Genomic DNA, 6,473 nt, shown 5'->3' on the forward strand with positions numbered 1-6,473 from the left:
AACATGAAGGTAAGCATCCTTCAGATCTATCGTCACCATCACGTCTGCCGGGTTCAGGATGTTTAGGACTGAGCGAATGGTTTCCATCCGGAAACGCTTCTTTCTGATGAACCGATTTAGGTAACGCAGATCGATAATCATGCGCCAGTCTCCTGACGGCTTTGGAACAAGAAAGATGGGAGAATACACTCCCTGACCGAGCTCTCGAGGAGGAACCTCCTCTAAGGCCCCTTTGACAATGAACTGGAGTACAGAGTCCTCCAGGATCAGTTGTCTGCTGGGTGTTAGACGTCCTGTAAGGACGAACCTCTCTTGAGGTTGGGAACTGAAATCGATCCTGTAACAGGTGCTGATGACCTGCAGCACCCAAGGATCTGGAATTATTTGCTTCCAAAAATCTTTGAACAAAAATAAACGACCTCCTACTGGAGGATTCAGGCAGGGAGATTCGTGTGAAAGCGTGGGGGGTGAAGATGGGGAGGTGGTGGGCTGCCGAGAGTCATTGATCAGCCCTGCGGTTCCCGCGACCACGACCTCTACCTCTCCTGTTACCTTCGGAACGTCTCTGGTTCCCCTCTCTTCCCTGGAATCTTCCACCTCTGCCTCTCCCACGTCCTCAAAAGGATTGCTGAGGGAGAGATTTTCCCTTCTTGTCTGCTAGGTTTTCCATGAGGCGGTCTAGCTCGGAGCCGAACAACCTGCCAGGCTAGTAACAATTTGGATATATTGTCCGCTACCCAGGGCTTCAGCCATAAAGGCCGTCTGCTGGCAGCAGACAAAGCCATTGACTTGGCAGCAAGCTTTAGCTGCTGCTGAGACGCATCCGCCATAAAATCTATGCCTAATAAGAGGGTTTTAAATTGATCCAAGATGGCATCTCTGGCGACTCCCGAATCTATGTCTGCTTGGATCTTCAGCGTGCGGGTGAGAATGAAATCAGACACCTCGGTACCGGCTATGGCCACAGAGGCAGAGGCGGACGCCGCTGCATAATTACGCCTAAGCGAACATTCTGCGCGTCTATCCAGGGGATCCTTCAGGTTACTCCCGTCATCGGAAGGCACCAAGGTTCTTCTGGAAAGCTTGGCTATTGCCATATCCACCTTAGGTGGTGGGACCCAATCCAGGGAGTCCCCGTCCTGTAGGGGGAACATAAGTTTGAACCTCTTGGTTAAGACCGCTCCTTTCTCTGGATGTTTCCATTCTGTCACCATTAATTTTTTAAGCGACTTGTCCACTTTGAAGGCCCTTGGCCCCCTAGCGGTGGAGTGTGGAGCTTCCCCATGCTCAACATCCTGGTCCCTTGACCTGATGGAGCGCAGTAATCTCTGTGTCTTCTCGGCTGGAAAGGAAAAGACCGACTCCTCTTCCTCAGAGGAAGAATTCTCGCCAAGCGAGATCACGTCTTCAGACATTGGAACAGGCCCAGGCGAGGCCTGCCTAGGTCTCTTGTTGGAGACCGCACCCTTGATCTCCGCGACGGAGGTGTCCAAGAACTCTTTCATCCAAGAGAACATTTCTACGACCATAGGCTCAGGATTGGCCGGCCTAGGGCGACAGCCTGGACAGCGATGGAACTCGTAGGCATCAGGTAACGGGGTGCCACAACTGGAACAAGACAGGTGCTTCTGCTTGTGGGCGGCTTTTCCTAAGAAAAGAAGTAAGCACTATTAAATGGTTCCAACGCCCCAAAAAAAAGAAAGGGTCTAGCCCAGACGTCAATCTTACCGTGAGAAGGTGACATCATGACTTTAAGAATTTTGAGCACAACCTTGAGCCTTCTGATCAGAGTAAGGAGACGAACACTGGATCAGCCAACAGTCAAGGTCAGCTGCACACAGAAACTGAGTGCAACACTGACCCAGCCAGCAGCCTGGCCTTATATAGCAGGAAGGGGAGGAAGGGGGGAGGAGGGAGCAACAGCTCCTCTTCCAACAATCCCCAGGTTCCCCACTGTGGGACTAACTTATGAAATATAGAAAGTTCCCACTAAGACTTAAATCTTTTCCCTCCTCCCCCTCCCCCCACAAGAATAATACAGATTATCAACTGTATTTTGTCGCGGCCCTGAATTAAGTTGCGGACCGGAAGTGTCAGTGACGCACTTCCGGTTTCGCGTCCGACTCACCAGAGCTGAGACGCGATCTCAGGGCCAGACCGAAGACTACAGAGGGAGGTGAGGGGGGGGGCGGGTGGACAGGAGCGGAGAGGGGAAGGGAGCTCCACAGCTCCGCTTTTTGTGCACTTCCCTGTCTAACTTACCGGCTACCTACAGCCAGGATGTTCTCATACTTACGCTCGCTGACAGGCAGGAGACAGCCGTCCTCTGCCTGAACCTGTAAGAGAAGATTATAAACATAAGAGTAAATATAACAATGCAGAAATTAGCAATTTCTCCCCAAACTACAGGGGGAGAGACTCTGGGTAGAGTCATGCCTGTCAGACCAACACACAGGACAAAAAAAAAGTAACTAGCCCTATGGAGGGAGGCCTATATAAGGAGGGGGGAGTTAATTAACTAATTAATTACTAAGGATGCAGAATTTTATTCAGCAAAAATTCCGCCTGTCCTGACCAGCTTCACAGGGGCGAATACCCCACTTGTGCTGCTGGTTAGGACGAAAGGGAAGAGTAAGTTCTAAGTGTCCAGGCTCTCCAAGCACAAGGAAGTAGAAATTTGCAACAGGGAAACATCAAATTTATGACACCAGGCTTCCAGTGGGAGCAAGATTACAAAACCTTTTCTCAAATTGTGCAAGGATTACGTCAGACACCTGGATAGAATCTGGTATCCAGGTTACTCCCTCAGGTTAAGGAAATCCCCCCCCTTCCCCCAGGGCAAATAAGTCGACCCTTCACAAAGCCTCATATGGTGGTTGTTTCAGAACTTCACAGGAAAATCTTGACTTCTTTTCCAGGAAATTTCTGGGGTCTTTTCAAGAGTGGATGCAGTACCAAAGCCACAGGTAAGATGGAGGCTAGGTCTTGCGTGTCTAAACAAATATCTCCCGGAAGAAATTCATGGTGTGAATTTCTGTTTTGTTATCAACATTCGCCAGCAGGACAATTTTATGGCCATCACTCACCAGGGTTTCTCATCGTCAATTCACTGGCCTTTGGTTTCTCATTATCACCTGGTATTTTTACTAAGTTAGTGGCACTAACCTAGCCCTTAGCTTCCAGTTAGACTCCACAAACTGGTTGCTTAAGCTCTCACAGGAGCAGATCCAGAAATCAAGGTGGATGTGAGATCTAAGGTCCCATCACCAAGTGACAGTCAGGACGCGGTTTAGTAACTAGACATAACTGGGGCCCACAGCAAATATTTGAACAGGGCTCCCCCCCACCAACTTCTGTGCAAGTACCTTCACCTCCCCCACCATGCAACCGCCACCCCTGTCACTAGTCAAGATTGCTAGGCAGCCGCTCTGTCTACAAATATACACTTTCCTCTTTGAAGCCGTAACATGGGCATTAGTGTACATTGCAAACCAGTATTGTTTCAGGAAGAGAACAATATTTTTCAAGTCTGGTTCGTCTTGTGGTAATCAAGCCAGAAACTTGGCAAGACCTGTATTGATGGCTTCATCCGAGAAATACTGAACAAGGTAGATTTTTCTGGCCATTCCAATAACTCTGGTCAGGAAGTACACTTCCACATTCTTTGATTTCAAGGGAGATTGTCTTCTCAAGAGATGTTTCTATATCCAATATAAGAGACCTGGGAGCAATATATCTAGCTCTTCGTTTAGTGCAGCCTCCAGTCAGTGGTCGAGCAAACAAATAATATCTCCACCATGTGCTATATCAACAATTGGCACAGGACTCGATCTAAACCATGGAACAGTCAATACAGTCAAATTATGACTTGGGCAGTGAAATGTCAAACTGTAGACAGCCAGTGAAGTTGAAGTCTCAGCGACTGTATTTTCAACAGATTGTGTGCAGATGGGGTCCCCCTATTTAGATGCAATGGGGACAGCCTTCAATACAAAGCTCAAGAAGTTCTGCTCCCTGAATCCAGCAGATCCACCAGAAAGAATAGTTGGCCTGTCTTTCAGTTGGGAAATAATTTTTCATCCAGATTTTCCTCCATTTCCCCTCATATCCTGAGTGCTCAGGAAAATGAGACGAGAGTCTCAGCCATAGCCATAGTGCTCATCTGGCAAGGGGGGCATGATCCCTCACTGGCTACAAATTTCCAAGGGAAATTTTGGGATATACAGTCCAGCCGAATCTTCTAGTTCAAGCAGGCCTACAACACCCAAGCTCGAGATGTTTCATCTTACAGCCTGGAATCTGACGGTTCAGGACTGAAGGGCTTGTACGATGTGGTGGAAACTTTGGAGAATCCTGATCGGTCTGAAGTCTTAAATTTTTTTACAGGAAGGTTTCCAGTTTGGGTTAAAATCTAACACTGTAGGGCTACATGCACGCGACCGTTGTGTGTTTTGCGCTCCGCAAATTACGGATCCGCAAAACAGGGATGGCGTCCGTGTGCGTTCTGCAATTTGTGGAACGGCACGGACAGTCATTAATATAACTGCCTATTTTTGTCTGCAAAACGGACAAGAATAGCAAAGGTTATTTTATTTTTTTGCGGACCACGGAACGGAGGAACGAATTCGGCCAGCATACGGAGTGCTGTCCGCATCTTTTGTGGCCCCATTGAAGTGAATAGGTCCGCATCCAAGCCGCAACAACTGCGGCTCGGATGCAGACCAAAACATTGTTCGTGTGCATGAGGCTTAGAGTGCATTTCACGGCTGCCACTGCTTGCATAGATGGAGCCTTCGTGCATTCATGCATTTTTTTACGTTTTTTTTTCAATTTAAATTTATTGGTTAAGCCTCCTATTCCAGCCTGGGATCAGGCTGTTCTCCTCAGCCTCTTACAGAAGCACCAATAAGGTTGGTATCTTGGAAGGTTTTATTTCTGTTGGCAATGGCATCAGCCAAGAAGGTGTCATACTTTGCAAGCTCTTTAATGTAAAGGGCCATATCTGAAAGTACATCAAGAAGACTTTTTAAGGTTGATGCCCTAACATAGTAGTAACATAGTACATAAGGCAGAAAAAAGACATTTGTCTATCCAGTTTGGCCTGTTATCCTGCAAGTTGTTAGTTAAGAAATTTAAGTGAACCTGTCATCAACTTTATGCTGCCCATACTGACGGCAGCATAAAGAAGAGACAGGTGAGTTGATTTCAGAGGTCTGTCATTTAAAAGTAAATGGTTGCGGAGAACCAACATCACAATCATTGCAGACTGGGCCTGGAAAAGAGTCCCGGACACCTGAGAAGAATCCTGGTTACTCATGAATTCCTGCTCTCCTGCCCACCTGCTGATGATTGACAGTCTTCTACCTAGTTTTCTCCCTTTCCTCTCTAGGAGAGAACTGCCAGTCATCGGCAGATGGGCGGGAGAGCAGTAGATTATGAATAACCAGGACTCTTCTCAGGTAGATTTGACTCTTTTCAAGGCCTGGGCTGCAATGTTTATGATGCTGGTTCTCGGCAACCACTTAATTTTAGCTCATGAGGGACACACCGCTGAAATCAGCATTTCTGTAACTATTTTATGCTGCCCTCAGTGAGGTCAGCATAAAGTTGATGACAGGTTCCCTTTAATCTATCAGAATCCCCAATCAGATGAACAAGACAAGCTTCATCTACTGGTCATTGGAGAACCAGGGTCCTTCAGGTCGGCTGACCAGCTGTTTATAGAGAAGTTACCAGGTGGAGTTACAGCACACTCAACTCAATCCACTTAGTCGTTTGGGCAGAGAAAAGAGGAAGAAAAAAAAGGGATTGGATCAAGTGTGCAGGGCTGCTACATGGTCTTCTCTATTGTTGATCGAGGATGCTCGGCCGAACACCAGTTTGGCTCGAGTAACTCGATTCTCAGCACATGGCGGTATTCGGCTGAGTCTCCTCCCCGCAAGTTTCTTGGCTGCTACACAGCCAATAAATGTGCGGGTGAGTACTGCCCTCACTTTAATGCCGTAGCCATGTTAGTTACTGGCATTACAGTGATTGGCTGGCCGGAAGGCTGCTATATGGCACCCGATGACGCGTGTTAGTCAGGAAGAGCTGTGCTGAGAAAGGGACAGGCATTGTAGGGAGTGATATAGGAATAATTTTTCAGAGACCCAAAAGTCCTTTCAAGGACTATTGTTGTGTGCCTGCTGCCAGAGCACAAGAAAAACAATCATCCACAATACCTAGATTCATGTCCCAGTTTGCAGGGCGGTACAGGACAACGCTCTCGATGTCAGACCAGTGCGACCAGGTGGTCAGTTGGATTGCAGCAGATAATGCTTCCAATCGGTTAAGCACCACCCTGTCTTTCACCAAGTCCAGTCTCAGTAGCCAAGAGTGTGCTCAACACAATCCTCACCCTGATACTCCTTCCTACCACCATGGAGAGTCTGGGCAAAAAAGTAATCCCACACTCGGATATTCCAAGGAGCTCT

The sequence above is a fragment of the Bufo gargarizans genome, chromosome 6 (genome assembly GCF_014858855.1).
Source record: "Bufo gargarizans isolate SCDJY-AF-19 chromosome 6, ASM1485885v1, whole genome shotgun sequence".
Classification (NCBI taxonomy): Eukaryota; Metazoa; Chordata; class Amphibia; order Anura; family Bufonidae; genus Bufo; species Bufo gargarizans.